At 41.4% G+C, this 18,462-nt stretch overlaps 1 long non-coding RNA gene across 1 annotated transcript in view; it reads left to right on the top strand.

Annotated features, from left to right (window-relative positions):
• The first annotated feature begins 212 nt into the window (after positions 1–212).
• Positions 213–18,462, top strand: part of LOC146870437 (uncharacterized) — a 62,666-nt gene continuing 44,416 nt past the window's right edge. Inside the window, exons 1-2 of the long non-coding RNA XR_014978054.1 lie at positions 213–352; positions 1,072–1,135. This is a non-coding gene — a long non-coding RNA (uncharacterized LOC146870437). The remainder of the gene's footprint in view (positions 353–1,071; positions 1,136–18,462) is intronic.

The following is an 18,462-nucleotide window of genomic DNA, read 5'->3' on the forward strand; positions in this document are numbered from 1 at the left end:
TTACGTCATTTAAAAAGGTGAACTGAACTCTTTTGCAATCACCTTCTAAATAAGAATCTTCCACCACTTCCTTTTGACATAACAAGGGTGGGCAATTCATGTCCCGAGACACTATTAGATATTTATTCAATACGACAGTGAAAGATTAGACACGTACAAAACCACAAAAAGAACTACATTTCCCTATGATAGTGACGTCATTTTGTGGTCCACTCCGACGTACGTAGAGAGCGACATGGCGTCCCAAATTGTTTCCAGCCGTAAGATTATGGCGGATACAAAAGAACGAACGAGCCCCCTGTACGTCATCTCCATCTCCAGCTCGGTCGGAGCTTGAGGCAACGATGGACAGGTAAGGCTCGAAGGATGCGTGGAATTTAAATTTTAAATTTCAAAATTCTTAATTTAATTATTGGCTAGGGTGCTCTCACATGATGGTTTAGTACCTTAGACGCTAGTCGATTGGTTTGGTTCTTCCTGCCGATCCCTCTTGTTCACCTTCGCGTAAATGACATTTATTTTCAAACGCAGAGAAGGGTTATAAACGTTATAAACATTGTTCTGTAGGTGTGGCTAACATAAGGATTTCGAGGCCTGTTAAAATATAGTATCTGTTTGGGCAAATGTTAGTCGTGCACAGTATAGTGAAGCTAGCTGAAGGCAGGATCTACTCCCCTCTTTCTTACTTCCTGGGCTAGCGCATATTTCTGGAGAGTCTGCATAGTGATTTCTCAGGTAGTGGTTTGTCTTACTTGTGGCTCTGAGCCTTTTGGCCTTTGAACATCTGAGCAAGACACATTGCGTCAGATGAAAATTTAACGCATTAGTTGTTTGATGTGGCGTCCATCAAAATGAGTTTTTTGTAAAATTTCGCTTTTTCGCCATGTTTTTATAGGGTGGTGTAGATCTCACATGGGACACCTGAGTGCTACCTGATTTCTCTGATCAGTTGACAGTGAAATCACCTTACAGACTTACATAGTGTATGAGATATGAAATTAGCTGGATAGGTCGACTCAGTGATTCACTAGATCTATCTTTACATGTCCCTCTTCCATCTATGTTTGTCAGAGCGGGGCCTTATTGACCTGAGTGGTTACCAGGCGAGGTGAGGTCCAGTCCTCATATCAGACGGGTGAGCAAAATAATAATTTTTTCCTATTACATTGTATTACATACTTGAAGCTGTCTTGAGGCTAATAATTTGTATATACCTCTGTATTATTCACAAGTTGTAAAAAGATTTTGCGCCGATCACTTATCTCTGTCATTTAGAGTACCATGATTTATCTCTTTTACAGGTGTCCTCTACATCTCGTCTATACGGAGGGTCTGTAAATTGGCACTAGAGGTTGTATTAACTCCAACCTGAATGCCTATTTTATTGCTTTTTTTCTTTATTTGTCACTAGTTTTTTGACACAATAGGCTCTATGCAGTAGCAATACCATCAACAGGCAGGTCCTGAAGAAAGCCGTGGACCATTTATTCAGAAGGCTGAAACATGTCAACCGTTTTTTCAAGCAGCTATTTTTGAAACTGCTTGTTTGCACTGTTTTTAATAAGGATTACAATAGATATCCAAACACATAATTTTTTTTCTTGTACATCCTTTTTTACTTTCACATTTGCACTGCACCTGTTATTCTCACATACACTTTGGGAATCTCTATTATGGTTCCGTGCGAGCCTAATCTCTTCTTTCCTACACGACCCTTTTTTGGATGAAACAATCCACTGAATTTTCCCTCTATGATCAAGAGGGTTAGTGGAAGGTAGGATGGATATGATGGGAATCCACCCATTTGCAAGGGTCTCTTTACTTTGTAATCTTGTATATTCCTTTGGGCTTACTCTTAATGACATAGGTGTTTAGTTATCATTCTCCTCTAGCAGGCAACTGTTAGATTAGACCCCGGATTATCTATTTGTTGTTGAAAATGAAGAAGCTGCCAGGAAAGCTTTGGCTGATCGTTCCAGAGGTGTGACACACTAAGAGCACAGCCTTACCAGTGAACTCTACTGATGCTGCCGTGACATGACGTGACGGTCGCCTCTGAGCTATTGGTCACATGACTACGAAGTGACATCACTGTTTCGCTGTCAGGAAACTAATTTATGAAAATATAATAATTGCACATTATTCAAAAAGTATTGTAAATACAAAAACTGTTCTTCTTAATATGCAGGAAAGCAGCCATTTTTGCTTTTTTTTTGCTGGTTAATGTTTGGAGAAAGTCCTAAAGCATGCACTCACAGGGGATGTGAGTTAAAGACAAAGGCAGTCACTGTCTGTACTTCATGGGCCTTTGTTTTCATTTGGTGTTCTTCAGGCTGGAAACTTCTTGAGACCTCACCAAAAATAAAAAATAAACATTCATGGCAAGACAATGCCAAAGTCTCTATTCTTTTGACTTAGAAGCCTGTGATGGCTTGATGGGAGAAAATGGACAGGTGGAGGTATGGATCGGAGATTGTATATGGATGGTTGGGTGCTCTGGTGAAAGAATAGATGGATGAATGGGTGGAGTTCTGTTCAGAAAAGTGTGTCTGTAAGGGTGGATGGGTGGGTGGGTGGATAGATGGATATATGGAAGATTGCATGTGGATAACTGAATGGTGTTCTTGTGAATGCATACATGGATGAGTGGATGAATGAACAGAAGAGTCTCTCTAAAAGGATGGAAGCCTGCATGACCAGACAAATGCCCTATATGATGGAAATGGTTAAACGGATGGATAGATGGGCTTATGGATAATTGATGCATGGATAAATAAGTGGTAGAATGAGTACAGGTAGATAGATAGATGCTCCAGTTAGTGCTTTTTTTTATTTAATGCTGAAAAGAAGGACGTTGGGGCTTGGGGCCTGGTTCATGTTCAGGCTGTAGGCTGAGGCAGGCAGCAAGACTGCAGGCAGGCTGTGGGCAATTGCTGGTGACACAATAAAGTAGGCGAGACCACACATTTCTTGAAGTGCAATGCTAGTGGTGTACTATGTGAGCCCAGCTGAGCTGACCAGAAATACCTGAGGAAGCGAAGGCACCCAAGGCAGTTTGGCTAGGGTATGGGCTGGGGCAGCAGCATGGTAAGAAATGAAAAGAACCTTGGTCCTCCAAAGTAAGGGGATGGTGATGCCCACCAGCAACCGCCAGCCCAAATTAAGTACTGGCACCAGCAACCGCCAGCCCAAATGAAGTACTGGCACCAGCAACCACCAGCCCAAATGAAGTACTGGCACCAGCAATCAACAGCACAAATGAAGTACTGGCACCAGCAATCAACAGCACAAATGAAGTACTGGCACCGGCAACCTCCAGCCCAAATGAAGTACTGGTGCCTGCAACCTCCAGCCCAAATGAAGTACTGGCGCCTGCAACCAACAGCCCAAAGGAAGTACTGGCACAGGCTACCATCAGCCCAAATTAAGTACTGGTGCTGGCAACCTCCAGCCGAAATGAAGTACTGGCGCCTGCAACCTCCAGCCCAAATGAAGTACTGGCGCCTGCAACCAACAGCCCAAAGGAAGCACTGGCACAGGCTACCATCAGCCCAAATTAAGTACTGGTGCTGGCAACCTCCAGCCGAAATGAAGTACTGGCACCGGCAACCACCAGCCCAAATTATTGTGATTGGCAAATTCCTGTAACACATCATTAATCTATTTATACAGCAGGACACATCAGTACCATGATACTTGAGGTTGGATTTGTAAAATTATTTTGAACCAAAAAAAGTACTATTTAAAATTGCATCTATGGACTCAGAATAAACATGCATTAAACTTTAACATACTGCTTGTTCAGTGTGTGGACCGCTTCTATGCCATATCGACAGTGCTGCTGATACAAAAGTAAAGCTTAAACACAGCAGCGTGGCTTCTGTGGAACTGCCATTCAAATGTATGCGACGAAGACTGCTGGTTTCTAAAAGGAGAAACTAACTAAACATCTAGCAAAGGTCACCTTGAAAGAGTTTAGTTTCTCCGATAAGAAAAAACCTACTGATGTGCATCTCTGTGTCACAACTGTTGAAACTGTGTGCGCTCCTTTGTTAGTGGAACAAATAAGAGACTATTGGTTACACACATTCTCAACAGCACAATGGTTTAGAAGAGGAGCTTTAAGAGGCCTGTAATGCTACTGAAAGGCACTCATCAAGGACAAACATACTTTCAAGACCCGCTTGGAAATATTTAGTTCTTCTGTAAATATGTGTCTTCCTCCTCTTGTGGTGAGATGTGCAGCTGGCAGCCACAAAGGAGCCTGAGACAAAGAAAACAGTTTAACTTAGACTGTTTCCGAATTCGAGTGCCCCGTAGCCGTCTCATCAAAGTGTGGGCAGTAAGGTAGACAAAAAGATACCCACTGGCTATAAACCGGGTAAAAAAAATGTCCCATCCCTCGCCACCACATGGGAACAAGGGCCTGTGCTTCTCTGTGGATGTATGACATTACAACGTGTGTCATTACAACGCGTGCAGTTACATCGCATGCGTTACAACGCATGCGATGTTACAACGCTATGCCATTACAACGCAAGTCTTTACATCGACTTGCACTAGATGGCGTGCTAACATTAGAAAAGTGTAATTTACTATTCCAACTCCAGTCCACGTAACAGTAGGGAAGGTGTTGGGATAGTAAACTACACTATTTGTAATGTTAGCACGCCATCTAGCGCAAGTCGATGTAAAGACTTGCGTTGTAATGGCATTGCGTTGTAACATCGCATGCGTTGTAACGCATGCGATGTAAAAGCTGCACGTGGTAAAAACCGCGTTGTAATGGCTGTTCCCCTTCTCTGTGATTGGGAGGAAGTTACCTCCCACAGACTGGAAAGGGTTACATGAATTGACTGAGCAGCAGACACGGCACAGGCAAAACAAGCAATAGGCAATAGGGAAGGAATGGGATGGTAAAAAGAAAAAAATTCCAATATACCTTGTTACTATGAATCACCTGGTTTAAACATGTTTACGTTATCATGCTTACTGGCGACAGCCTCAGTTTACACTGAGACACCATAAAACTACAGAAATGCACAAATGGTGCAGCAGAGCTCTGTAGACATGGTCTCCCAATGCCGTGAGTTAAGTTCTTGCTTCTCCTTGTGCTGCGGGATCAGATTTTGCCCCCGTTCGGGGGTACCGAAGGCGCCGGGAGAGAGCATGCCAGCTACAACTGGTTCTACACTGGCTGCCCCTTGGCTCGTATCGCATTTATGTGTGTACAGAACCTAGATGTGAAGCTGGGCATGAGGGGACACACAGACACTCAGTAACCATGCCGTTCTGTTGGTACCAGAGTATGCCACAAGCTGCATCTTCAGATGAACCAAAACCCAAAAGAAACCGCACTCTAACTGACGGCATGCGGCCACTAAACTAAAATGTGTTCTTCCGGTGGCACCAGTATTTAGTGTGGATTCTTGCTGAAACTTTTTATTACATAGTGAATAGTATTAGTGTCAACTTAAAAACAAGCGCCAGTTCCCAAATTAAACTTGGCAAAAAAAACCATACAAGTTTGTCACCAAAAACTGCAAAACTCTGTCCGATGGCTCATGCCGTCTCTTGCAGCACTCCTAGTTCATCCCTGCCCACTCCTGCTACAGGGTGAGGTCACAGGTGAAGCATGTGGAAAGAAAATAAAGACCCCTACCTAAAACAAGTCTGAATGGTTAGCACACACATTGCGCCCTCGGGCAAATGTGAGAAAAAAAACACTCTTTACAAGCCTGTGTATGGGGAAATACTGAAGCAGTGATCCAGATGCTGCATTCCTCAGTCTGTAGAGGGCACTGGGAGATTAAGTGAACTCGACTGCAAACAGTATCTCCAGCAGGAAGTAAAGAAGAAAATAGTTTCACAAAACACCAGATAAATCAGACAAAGCATAATGATACAGTACTCGGCCCCTGCTCCTTGGGAGGAACAAAGACAAAAAGGAGGGACAAAAGGGCAAGACGGACCACTAGCAAGCAAGGATTCTTAAAGGACAATGAAGCAAACAAATGAAATGCGAGGTGATGGCTGTAAGCCCCCCAAGAAGTATACTAAAGTATACAAGAGGTCTCGAATGCTCGACCTAAAAAGGTAAGAAAGGAATAAGGAAAAAAGAAAGAAAGAAAAGAAAGAAACAAACAAAAGAAACATACAAAGAAACAAAGATAGAAAGAAAAGGTTGTAAAGACAGAGCATCCTCATGAGCTTATATACAGAGTTCATGTGAACTGCTGTTATGTGTTAAAAAGCAGCTATCACATAGGCCATTTAAAAAAGGAATTTACAACAGCAGTGGCAGGAGACAGGAAATGATAACGCTGGAATGTGCCATCTGGTAGAAAGCATCCTGTTCTCATTTCAGACTCTATTAACAATGGCAAAACTAAAGTGATAATAAAGTAAAAGGGAATTTACCTTGTGTTCTGATGTGCTCTTTGATAAAGAGGGGTAGCTGAAAGCCACTTTATGTAATTATATATACATATAATTTTAATAAAATCAAAAGGTCTTGACTAAAAGGTAATCTGAAAAATGTGAATTACATTGGGGATTGGCATATCTGCAACCAATTCCCATAGTAAGTCCTCTTATTTGAGCCGTTTTCCACCTAGACATTGCACCAGGATTTTGCTGCTCAAATGTTCTAATGATGGCGGAATATGGTTTTACTACGTCACTCAACATTTCCAATGCAGCCTGAAATGAGGGCCACAGCTTCTGTAAACCATGAGGAAATAACAGATTTGTCGAGGCATTCTTCATACGAGGCTATGGATGATGAGTTGCATACTTCTTCTTTTTTTTTTCTTGAGTTTTATATAGCTCAAACTTGACCCGAAGGTATCAGGTATCAGAGAGCTTTATATGGGCACCAGTTGCATTACACAGTAGGTCTCCATATGTTTTGGAGGTTTGCGTTGGCCACTTTAAAGACCTACAGAGATTACAATGTTTTTTCCCCCATTCACGACAAGATGTGTTGCGGCCAAGTCAGTCAGTCAATGGTCTTTATTCGGATATAAAATATCCATAAAAGTACAAATCATCACCACCAATAGGATACAAATATACAATAACATAAAACACATATTAAAATAAGTCAGGTATCAAGTCAACAATATCTAATAGCATGGGCATATGTGCAAAGATGGCAGTAAAGTGCAAATAAATTCAATAAGTGCAGCATGTAAGCATCAGACCAGCTATACATTTGTGCAGATTAGCAGTCCAAAAACATTAGATTTAAGATGTCGATAAATGCAAATCGTCACCGCCAAATTAGAGAGCTAGTAGGATTAATAAAACTCAACATCGTTAAATATCACAAAACAATTGTGCAAAAATAGCAATAAAGTGCTAGCAGGTTCGAAATATACACTGTATAAACAACAAACCTAGCTGTGTCAATGTACAAATTAGCCGTGCATAAATATTTTAAACTGAATGAAAAGGGCCTCAAACAAAATGCGATCTATAAAATGTTCATTGTGTTTCGCGGTCGTACCGCAGATTGCAAAAATGAGCTTACTCTGAAAATCCTATCATCACTTCCTAGCCGCAATGTTTCATCAAATGCCGATTTATAATTAATAATAGCATGTGACTTAAAGTAGGAAATCAAATACTGTTTAGTGTATCTGATGTAAAAGTTGCAGAAGAACAGGAAGTGTAAAGTTGTTTGTTTATGATCAGTTCCACATGGGCAGAGTAGGTTCTCTAAATCTTTATTAAAACCGAGTGGGAAGCAAAGTGAATATGTTATACTCCCATCCCTGAGGCGAAAGAGCAAGCTCCTATTCCATCTTCCAATGTTTTTTTTAAGATAGTCCTGTGGCGTGTCATTTTTATTGCCTGGGAGTGTCGAAATGGAAATATATCTAATTATTGATGGTTTATAGAGCTCCGTGTATCCACTTTCCCTTCGGAATGAATCATACAATGCCTTCCTCACGATTTTTATATTCTTGACGTCTATGTTTAAAGGATGGGAGAAAATATGTTCCAATCTCACACTAGCTAAACTTTTCTTAACAGCACTAAGCCAAGGTATAAAACTGCCCCTATCACATTTGAGGCAGTCGTTAATTATTTCCTGAGTTAAAATTGCTGCTGGGTTTCGCCAAATCTTTATCCAAAACAATGCTGGCCGAGATTTGATAAAATCCTCGACATAATACAAATTTAATTCTTTGTGGCATATGTAAGTGGGTGAAGAAATTTGGGCCCCCAGCACCTTTCTACAGAATCTATTTTCTTCAGTTTGGATACCACTGCAGTTTGTGTACCCCCACACCTCGGCACCATAAGTTGCAGTTGGTCGACATTGTGATTTATAGATCTGTAATAAAGGTATCACTACCTCGGCCCGCTTTGGCTGTCGTAAACTAATAATTGAATTAACTGCCTTCCCGAGTTTGTTTCTACCATGAACCACGTGTGCTGACCATGATCCAGAGTCTGAAAAAACTAAACCCAGGTACGGAAAAGTGCCAGTGCTTTTTAGAACATTATCTCCTGACACTATGTGATTAATACGATGTTTTTTAGGCCCACAAGACATGATGTATGATTTTTTAAAATTAGTACACAAGTCCAAATCTGCCATAAAAGAAACAAAACCCATGATTAAAACGCGGAGTGCTTTGGGTGTGCAGCCCATCAGGACCGCATCATCCGCATATAAGAGTATGGGGAGTAATTTACCATTAATTTTCGGTACATCGCATGTTGATTTAGACGGGGATTTATTTAATTCATTTATATAAAGGATGAAAAGTAGGGGGGCCAAGACACAACCTTGTCTGACCCCCCTACCAATTGAAATATCCCCGGAGACCTCTCCTTCATTATTTATCCTTACCCGAGCTTTGAGGTCTCTGTGCAAATGTGCCAAAAAGTGAACAAGTGACTTATCCAACCCGTAATTTAATAAAATCTCCCATAATCGTGATCGGTTAACAAAATCAAAGGCTGAAGATAAGTCCAAAAAAAACTAGATATAAAGGGACTTTTTGGCGCTAGTGTATATTCCTAATATAAGATTTAAATTCAGACACTGTTCTACAGTTCCCACATTACTTCTGAATCCCAACTGACAAGAGTTTAAAATTTGATTATCCTCTGCCCAATTGCTAATTTTATTAAAAATCACTCTGCCCAAAATCTTCAGTGTGTTATCTATTAAAGATATAGGATGGTAGCAACTAGGATTGGATCTATCGTCCTTCTTGAAGATGGGCACGATGATGCTTGTTGACCAGGTTTTCGGAATTGTGGTGTTGGACAGATTATTAAAAACATTACAAAGTAAAGGGGACCAGAAATCGGGTTCGGATTTAATAAGGTCGATTGATAACTCATCAGGGCCTGGGGCTTTATTCCCTGTGCTTTGATTTATGGCATCTTCAACTTCAGTTATAGATATAACAACCTTATTAGCTGGATAGTGAGAGTCAATAGTTATTGCTGGAGCTGTATATATTCTTGCAAAAATGCTCCTCCCAAGACTTACTAGGTATGTTACAATTTATGGGGGTTATATTAGATCCCATGGATCTCATAGCTTTCACCTCACCCCAGAACCCAGTTACATCTTTAATTGCAGCAGTACATGCAAGGGAGTCCCACCTCTCCTTCAATATCTCCTCAGTACGTAATTGAGTTGCTTTTTTATATCGTCCTCTCAGGGTTTTAACCAGGGTCATATCCCTGGGTTTTTCGGCTAATGCCTCACGAAGATCACGGTTTGCTCGTGAACAGGTGCCATTAAACCATCTGGGGTTCTTGCTTTGTTTACTGACAGGTTTAGAGATTTCCTGTTTAATGCCATCACATAACCCAGTAAAGGCCTGAATGATCCCTGTATCAGGGCATCCACTAGACAAACATGTCTCCACAAGTAAGGGATAGGATTTTATAATTTGTGCAAGTAGGGCCTTATTATCTATGCCCTTCCAGATTACTTTAAGTTTGTCAGTGGATGCCACCAGATTCTTTGCCCCTATTTCTTTTTGTTTAATAAATTTATTGACAAAACTAATAGTTGTCAGAATTGGGTTGTGGTCACTATAGCTAGTGCATAAAACTTCAGCCTTAACTAGACAATTCTCAAGGGATGAGGATATAAAGACATAATCAATGGTCGATGAACAGCCACGACCTCTAAAGGTGGGCAAAGGAACTTTATCAGACATACGACCAACTTTCTCCATGACATTAGTTGGATCCCTGGTCGATAGATAATTATACAATTCTTCCCCTCTTTTACACGGAATTAACGGGACAGGTATAACTAAGGTATTGTCCATTCTTTTGTGCAAATGCGCATTAAAATCACCTCCCAAACAAATTCCGTCCAATTTACCAAACCTTTTTTCTTCAAACATATTATCAATAAAATAAGATAATAAAATTCCTATTGGGCAGTGATCTAAAATCATTGTTATAAAAATTTATGAAACATAACTGTTGTAATGTAACTATTCTTTAGCACTGTGATGATGTACTCTGATGTCAATGTACTCTAGAATGTATGGTTGCCTAGGAATGAGCGGCATTCTTGCTGGAGCTGTTGGCAGAGCTGGACCCTTTGCTCTGTCCTTCATGTAGCCAAATAAACATCTAACCAAGTTGCTAATCTGTGCCTCAGCTTGGTTACTACAAATGTATTGGCGACGATTTTGGCTACATTCAAGAACGCACGCAGCGCAGCTGTTTCAAGTTTTCAGCAGAGCAACTAATTTTCGACAGAGCCTAACGACTCGACGTTTCAAATAAGAGTCTACAATTCAAATAAGAGCCTACAATTCAACCTCAAGCCCATTTCTTCATCTCAAGTGAAACGGAGCAAGGGTAACGGAGCCTGGTTTGTTCAAGATCTGAAGGTACTGTTTTATATATGTTCAAACTGTAAAGCCTGTGTAAATTCTCATCCGCTTTCACTCTTTTTCGAGCACTCAACGTGTTATTGAGGTGGTAGACAATACTCTTAAAGTATATATATCTTTGCCTGCTAATCATTATTGCCGACATTGTTTTCGGCCGCTGAACATCAACCGACATTTCATTAACGCGAGAGAATCCTCGCGCACAACTCTGGAAAAGCATTTTTCATTAGTAAACATACCGTATCCCAGCAGCTGCCTTCGCGCGCTCAGCGATCCTTCATTGTCTTCACATCACTTAAGCTGATGTCACCTCGTTCTCGCGTGAGAACAAACGTTACGTGAGAGCCACCATCTTGGATAGGGAAGCTTTCACTTAGCTTCAGGGAAGAAGCATGCTACTTAAACGGTGGCACGCACACCAAAACATAGAACAAGTTTATTTCTTCAGCGGAACACAGCGGATTCACAGCGGTGATACGCACACCACGAATGCACATCATAAAGTGTGCCACATTAATGGACATTATAATGCGTGTCATTTGCATATAATTGCTGTGTTAGCTGACAACAAATCAACAACTAGTTTAATTGTCTGTCATTTACATCGGTGACACACACACACCTTTGGGAGATTGCGTGTATTGTATGTCCGTCATCAGTGTCAGTGACACATCAATTTCAGCTTAATCTTCAGTTTTTTCTATATGTAGCAATCACCATCGGTAACACGCACATCATAATTGTATGTTAAGACTTCATGCTTTTCATTTTTTTAGTTATATTTATTGCAATGGTTGGGTGGTCGATGCAATTTTCGTTTAAAAGAAAAACTCAAAATTGATGGATGATTTTGATGCTTTAAATGAATCTAGTATAACAATTCCTTGTACTAGTTTAAGTTAAAAAAAAAAAAAAATGTTTGTTTCCATTTATATATATTTTTCTCTATTATCAGACACCATTTCGCTGTCAAACGTTCCAACATTATCAGAGTTGTGCACCATGCAATCGGTTAGTCCGCCACCTTCATTTTTGGAATCACCAGGTGACCCTCCAGTTAGGTGGGAGATCTGGTATGATGCCTTTCAAACTTACTTAGGAGCTACAGGTGCTTTACGTTACAATCCCGAAAGGAAGAAATGTCTCCTTCTCCATTCCTTAGGATTTGAAGGAAGATCAATTGACAAACACTTACCAGCTCTTACACAAGAACAGTTAAATGGAATTGATGAATACCAGGAAACTGTTATAAAATTAAAAACTAGGTTTGACAAGCAACCAAGCCTTATGGTGTTGAGGCACACATTTTTTAAAAGGAAACAAACAGAGACGGAAGATGTTGATGCCTACATTTCTGTCCTACGTAGACTGGCAGCAGAATGCAAGTTTGAAAATTTCACGTATCAGTTAATTAGAGACCAGTTCGTGTGCCAATGCAAGGACAAGAGCATTCGCCAAAAACTTTTGACTCTAGGTGACCCATCACTGGATGAAATTATAAAAATTGCAAAGAGCATAGAAATTTCTTTAGTATCGCTCAAGGAGTTGGATGACAAACCACAGGACACCATAAATGCGGTCAGTTTGAACAATTCCACAAAGAGTCGTAGCAAGACTACTCAACCGGTTCATCAAATGGCAAAGACTAATTCAGAGAGCAGTACTAGTTTTAAGGCCATTTCTAAAAATATGTGTATCAGGTGTGGAAATCCTCCACATGTTAAGGGTTCGCGATGTCCTGCCACTAATGTTATGTGCAACTACTGTAAAAAATGGGACACTTCGCTAAAGTATGCTTGAAAAAAAAGTATGTTAGTAAACCTGCTGTTTGTAGTGTGGAATCTGAGGGGGACTCTGACCTGGAAGTCGTTTCTGTTATTAGAAGTGAGAACGCGTTAGATTCAATGGAGTTCAATTCTTCTAAAGACATTGTCAAAGGTGATCCTTCCTCATGTGTTGATCCCATTGTTGATATCAAGATAGGAAGTCACACAGTAAAACTGCTAGTTGACTCGGGGGCTAAGATCACTATGATCACTCAAAACTTGTTTGAGGAAATTTGGAAAGGTTCCCAATCATTCTTTTCCCCTGACCGTTCTCCTGTTTCGTATGAGGGGCGGAAAATAGATCTAATGGGTTACTTTGAAGATGTGTTACAATTTAAGGGAAGGAGAATTGAAGGGAAAATTTACGTTGCTGTAAAAGGACTAAATATACTTGGTTGGTTTCATCAAGGGTTGTTCGGCATGATACTGAAACCTGGTGAAAAGGAACAAGTATTAGTTGTTGACTGTGAAGATATGGGTACAGAGTGGAAAAACAAATATCCTGAAGTATTTAGCAAAGAATTGGGGAAGATAAAAGGATTCCAACACAAAATCATAGTAAAGGAGGGTGCTTTTCCCATTAAGCACAAACTTAGAGGAGTTCCATTCAGCGTAAGGGATGACTTAGAAAAGGAGCTGAAGGGACTATGTGCCAAAGGGATTATTGAACCCACAGATTCGTCGTTGTGGCTTTCTCCATTGGTCGTGGCAAGGAAGAGGGGTGGGGATCTTCGCGTCTGTGTTGACTTGAGGTCCTTGAATAAAGAAATATGGGTTGATTCCCATCCTCTACCAAAGATAAATGACTTGTTTTCTTCCACAAAGGGGGCTTGTTATTTCTCAAAATTAGATTTAGCCAGTGCGTACCACCAGGTGGAACTTGATCCCGAGTCACGACACCTTACGGCATTTGTTTCGCCGCTAGGTACTTTTCGTTACTGTCGAATGCCTTTTGGGCTTGCGTCTGCGGCTGCAGTTTTTCAGAGGATAATGAGCACCATCCTCAGAAATGTTGATGGTGTCCTTGTGTTTCAGGATGACGTTTTGATTTTTGGGAAGGACATTGCTTCTCATAATCTTGCACTTGAAAAGGTGTTGACCTTGTTCAAGAAACGTGGTGTGATTCTGAAGGAGGAGAAATGCAAATTTTTATGTTCTAAAGTTGAATACCTGGGTCATGTCATATCGCAAGAAGGGGTCAGTCCAAGACCTGGTCTTCTCCAAGCCATTGCGGATGCGCCTGATCCTATAGATAAGGCTGGAGTTAAGTCATTATTGGGGTTGTGTGAATACTATTCCCAGTTTATACCAAATTTTGCATCTATAGTGCGTCCTATAAGCAATCTGCTTAAAAAGGGGATCAAATTTGTTTGGTGCGAAGATTGTGCATTTGCTCTTAAAGTGGTGAAGTCTTCTCTTAGTGGTGGTCCCGTTATCAAACCTTTTGACCCAAGCTTGCCTTGTTGTGTCACTATAGATGCGAGTCAAGTTGGGGTTGGTGCTACCTTGACCCAAGTTGATAGTAATAAGGAGAACACTATTTGTTTTGTGTCTAGGGTACTGAGAACTCCAGAGCTTCAATACTCTGTAATCGAAAGGGAGTTGTTAGCTTGTGCATGGGCGATCGAGAAGTTTAGACCGTATATCTGGGGAAAACGTTTCATGCTTTATACGGATCATAAACCCTTAGTTAACATTCTGAGTGGAAGTGGAAGTAAATGCTGTTCTCCAAGAATAATGCGTATGGTGACTAAATTACTGCAATATCAGTTCACGGTGCAGCATATTGCTGGTGGAAAGAATAGTAGGGCAGATTATTTGTCCTGTTTTCCTGTCTCGGTTCATCCTTGTTCTAATAGATTATACGTCTAAATGGCCAGAGATAAAGTTAGTCAGAGATGCTAACAGTAAGGTTGTTTTTGATTTTCTCAAAGAAGTCTGGATGAGAGATGGTTTTCCTGAGGTGTTAATTTCAGACAATGGTAAACAATTTGTCAGTTCTGAGTTTGAGTTCTTTTTGAAGGATTCTGGAGTGAGGCACCATAAGAGTTCACTATATCACCCACAAAGTAACGGGTTGGTGGAGAGAATGAACAGGGTAGTGGGGGAATGTGTTAAGTGGGCCAGAGCTGGAGGTCAGGATATTGTCAAGGCACTCAATGCTATGATTTGGTTCTACAGGACTACACCCCACTCTGTTACCAAAATATCTCCTTTTGAATTGTTGAGAGAGCGTAAACCTAACACCAGTTTTAGACCTGCTTGGATGAGGAACTGTGTCAGGTCTGAATCTGATGTTAGTTATCTAGTGTCCTTAGCTAGTGAAAATACGTCTGTTTCTCAATCCAAGCAAAAGTTATGGTTTGATTCTTGTAAGGGTGTAAGAAGAACTTCACTGGCATTGGGGGATACTGTTAAAATCAAAAGTGGTGTTCATTCAAAAAAAGGTGACAGCGGATTTAGTCGTCCTGTAAAAATTATCAAGATTCTTGGTAATGCTCTCATGGTTGAAGGTGGGAATTGGTGGAATCTTAACAGGGTGGTCAAGGTCCATGGAGGTGCAACTGTTTCTTCTGACAATGGTAGTTCTTCTTTGCATCAAGTAACTTCCAAGAGGAGTTCTAGGAATATTGTTAAGCCTGCAAGGTACAGGTCTTAAATATGTTTTTTATTTGAAGTTGTTTCTTTGTTTTGTTTTGGAGGAGAGAAGATATGTTGTAATGTAACTATTCTTTAGCACTGTGATGATGTACTCTGATGTCAATGTACTCTAGAATGTATGGTTGCCTAGGAATGAGCGGCATTCTTGCTGGAGCTGTTGGCAGAGCTGGACCCTTTGCTCTGTCCTTCATGTAGCCAAATAAACATCTAACCAGGTTGCTAATCTGTACCTCAGCTTGGTTACTACAATAACGTAATCCCATTCGAATAGAGTGTTGCCTGAAAGTGACTATCATTTGTTTCCTAGGGTTTAGTATTACTTCCTGCGGTGATCTTTATCCATGTGGATAACCCCCCACTAGGTCGACCAGCTTCAGGGCTAAGAACAGTACTATTATAACAAACAAAACCCTCAAGAAACGAACTACTAGTACTCCATGTCTCCTGAAACATCAAAACATCAAAACTGCTAACCATGTTGGTCCACTCTACTATGTTCATTTTGGATTTTAGGCCAGCAATATTCCAACTCAATATTTTTAGGTGTTGATCAGTGGACATGGGTTCACTAATAACAGGGCAGAAAGGCAACAGTTCTACCGGGCAAACCGTTTGAAGGTTCCCGATAGAGCTGGGTCTGATCATGACCTGATTGCCCATTTGTATATCCCGAGATTTTGCTAAAGTGTTCGAGGGTTCGCTCGGTAGTCAGTCCTGTCCCTCTAAATCCGACAGGGCAGCGAACCGGTTATGTACATGATATATCGAAGTGTTTGAGTAGTGGGTTCTTTGAGGTGGTCTATAAAAAAAGCCGAGTGGTAATGAAGTTATGGCCGTTGGGGTACTAAAGTAGTTAGTGTTACATTTTAATATACCCTTCACCAAAGAAGGATGTCTAAAATTCACAACTATACAATCACCCATAATATTTTAGTTGAAGGTCCTACCCATCCCACTCGTCGCACCATCAGGATTTCGTTAACAGTCTCCATACCCATCTCCTTGAACTTGAATAGCCAATCAATACACTTCTTCTTGAGTTGATCCCAAGACTCACTTTGGTCTTCATGCAGGGGAGGTACTCCATCTAAAACTAGAACATAAGGACATGCTTCTGGCGGCAAATTAAGTACAGTATCGGCATGTTTTTTTGCCCGAGTAGCAAGAATAGGCTCATTATTTGGGTATGACATTAATTTTATGGGTGCTGCCACAGGTGGGGTCGGAAGAACTGCTATTGGTGATGAAGTGTGACAAGAGGGTTTAATTGCCAGAGGTACGTTTGGCAATGGCAATGTACTAACCGAAGTGCTAAGCATGGGGTTACGGGGAAAACTCTTCTTGTTACCATTACACTTTTCACATATGTTGTCTACGCCAGGTGTAGTACAATTACTGCTTCCCCCTGCAGTGCCTTTGTTAATTGTCTCCATATCTTTCAATAGTCGTTCACCCCTACTTTGATCAATAATGATGGTCCCTTTTCTTTTAGTATCTTCTTTCTTCACCAGGCTTTCCAGTCTATCCAAACGTTTAAAAATGTATTTAAACTGTTTATCCATTAGACTTTTCAAATGCTTAAAAGTGGAATCCACTATAGTGTCAATTAGATTCTCATTTGTCCTTCCTTGTGTGCCATTTACAAATATTGGCTCAGTTTGTGTGCACATAGAATTAGGTTCTGCTGTAGTTATAGTCAGATCAACAATACTATTCGGTAAGTCTTCTGTTTGAGTACTCATACTAGCTGATATCCCGCTTGCTGTGGTTTTTCCTCGTAACCACATGCTCTGAGGGGTTGGTTGGGTTTTATTAATGCGAGGGGGTTGTTTTCTCTTACTAATAGGCGTCTGGGTGTTACCTTTCTTCCTTTTCCCCCCCGCAATCTTTACGTTTTGTGCCGAGTTAGTGGTGCTGGGGTTAGTTTCAGTAACCTGCTGGGAGTCTGCAGTATCAACAGTATTGACAGTATCAATGAGGTTCTTATCGAACACCAAGGCCACAGATGGATTATCATGAAAGGTGGGATTAACAATTGTTATTCTTGGCGATAACGGCACAGGGACTATAAGGTCATCGTTCTCGAGGCCACCAGGCATATGTAGGGACGATACTGTTTGGCCCAGGGACAATCTCCGTTCAGCACTTTCAATTTCAGATGTAACCAACATGAAAGCATTTTCGAGCATGCTTTCAAAGGAAGACGAAATGATGGAGGAACTTCTAGAGCCCTGGGTAGATGGAATCACAGTACGTTTTCCCATGAATAACTTGTACACTCACCTCACTACTTAGAGGAATTGCCCAGCCCAGCCTACTCCGGCCTCTGACGGGCACGGACGGACCCGCCCTTGGCCCGCGCACGTCCCGCGCTGCGGGAGGCGTGCGCGGCTTTAGTGGCGCTTCACCGCGTCACCGCTGGAGGGCTGCTGGGACTAGTAGTCCAGGAAAGAATGCTGGCCGTTTCCCTCACGGCGTTCACAGGAGCAGGAACGATGCAAAAGGTAAGCCGTTCCCCTCACGGCGTTTCGCAGAACCCGCGCTGCGGGAGGCGTGCGCGGCTTAAGTGGCGCTTCGCCGCATCACCGCTGGAGGGCTGCTGGGACTAGTAGTCCAGGAAAGAATGCTGCCCGTTTCCCTCACGGCGTTCACAGAAGCAGGAACGATGCAAAAGGTAAGCCGTTCCCCTCACGCAGCCTGAAATGAGGGCCACAGCTTCTGTAAACCATGAGGAAATAACAGATTTGTCGGAGCATTCTTCATACGAGGCTATGGATGATGAGTTGCATACTTCTCCTTTTTTTTTCTTGAGTTTTATATAGCTCAAACTTGACCCGAAGGTATCGGGTATCAGAGAGCTTTATATGGGAACCAGTTGCATTACACAGTAGGTCTCCATATGTTTTGGAGGTTTGCGTTGGCCACTTGAAAGACCTACAGAGATTACAATGTTCTTTCCCCCATTCACGACAAGATGTGTTGCAGCATTCTGCGGTCTGGAGTGATGAAGCCCCTACAAGTTCTGTACATCATTAAATCAATGAGGTCATGCTCTAGCTTTGGTAAATTGGACTATAGACTAA

Source organism: Triturus cristatus, chromosome 1_1, assembly GCF_964204655.1.
Source record: "Triturus cristatus chromosome 1_1, aTriCri1.1, whole genome shotgun sequence".
NCBI lineage: Eukaryota > Metazoa > Chordata > Amphibia > Caudata > Salamandridae > Triturus > Triturus cristatus.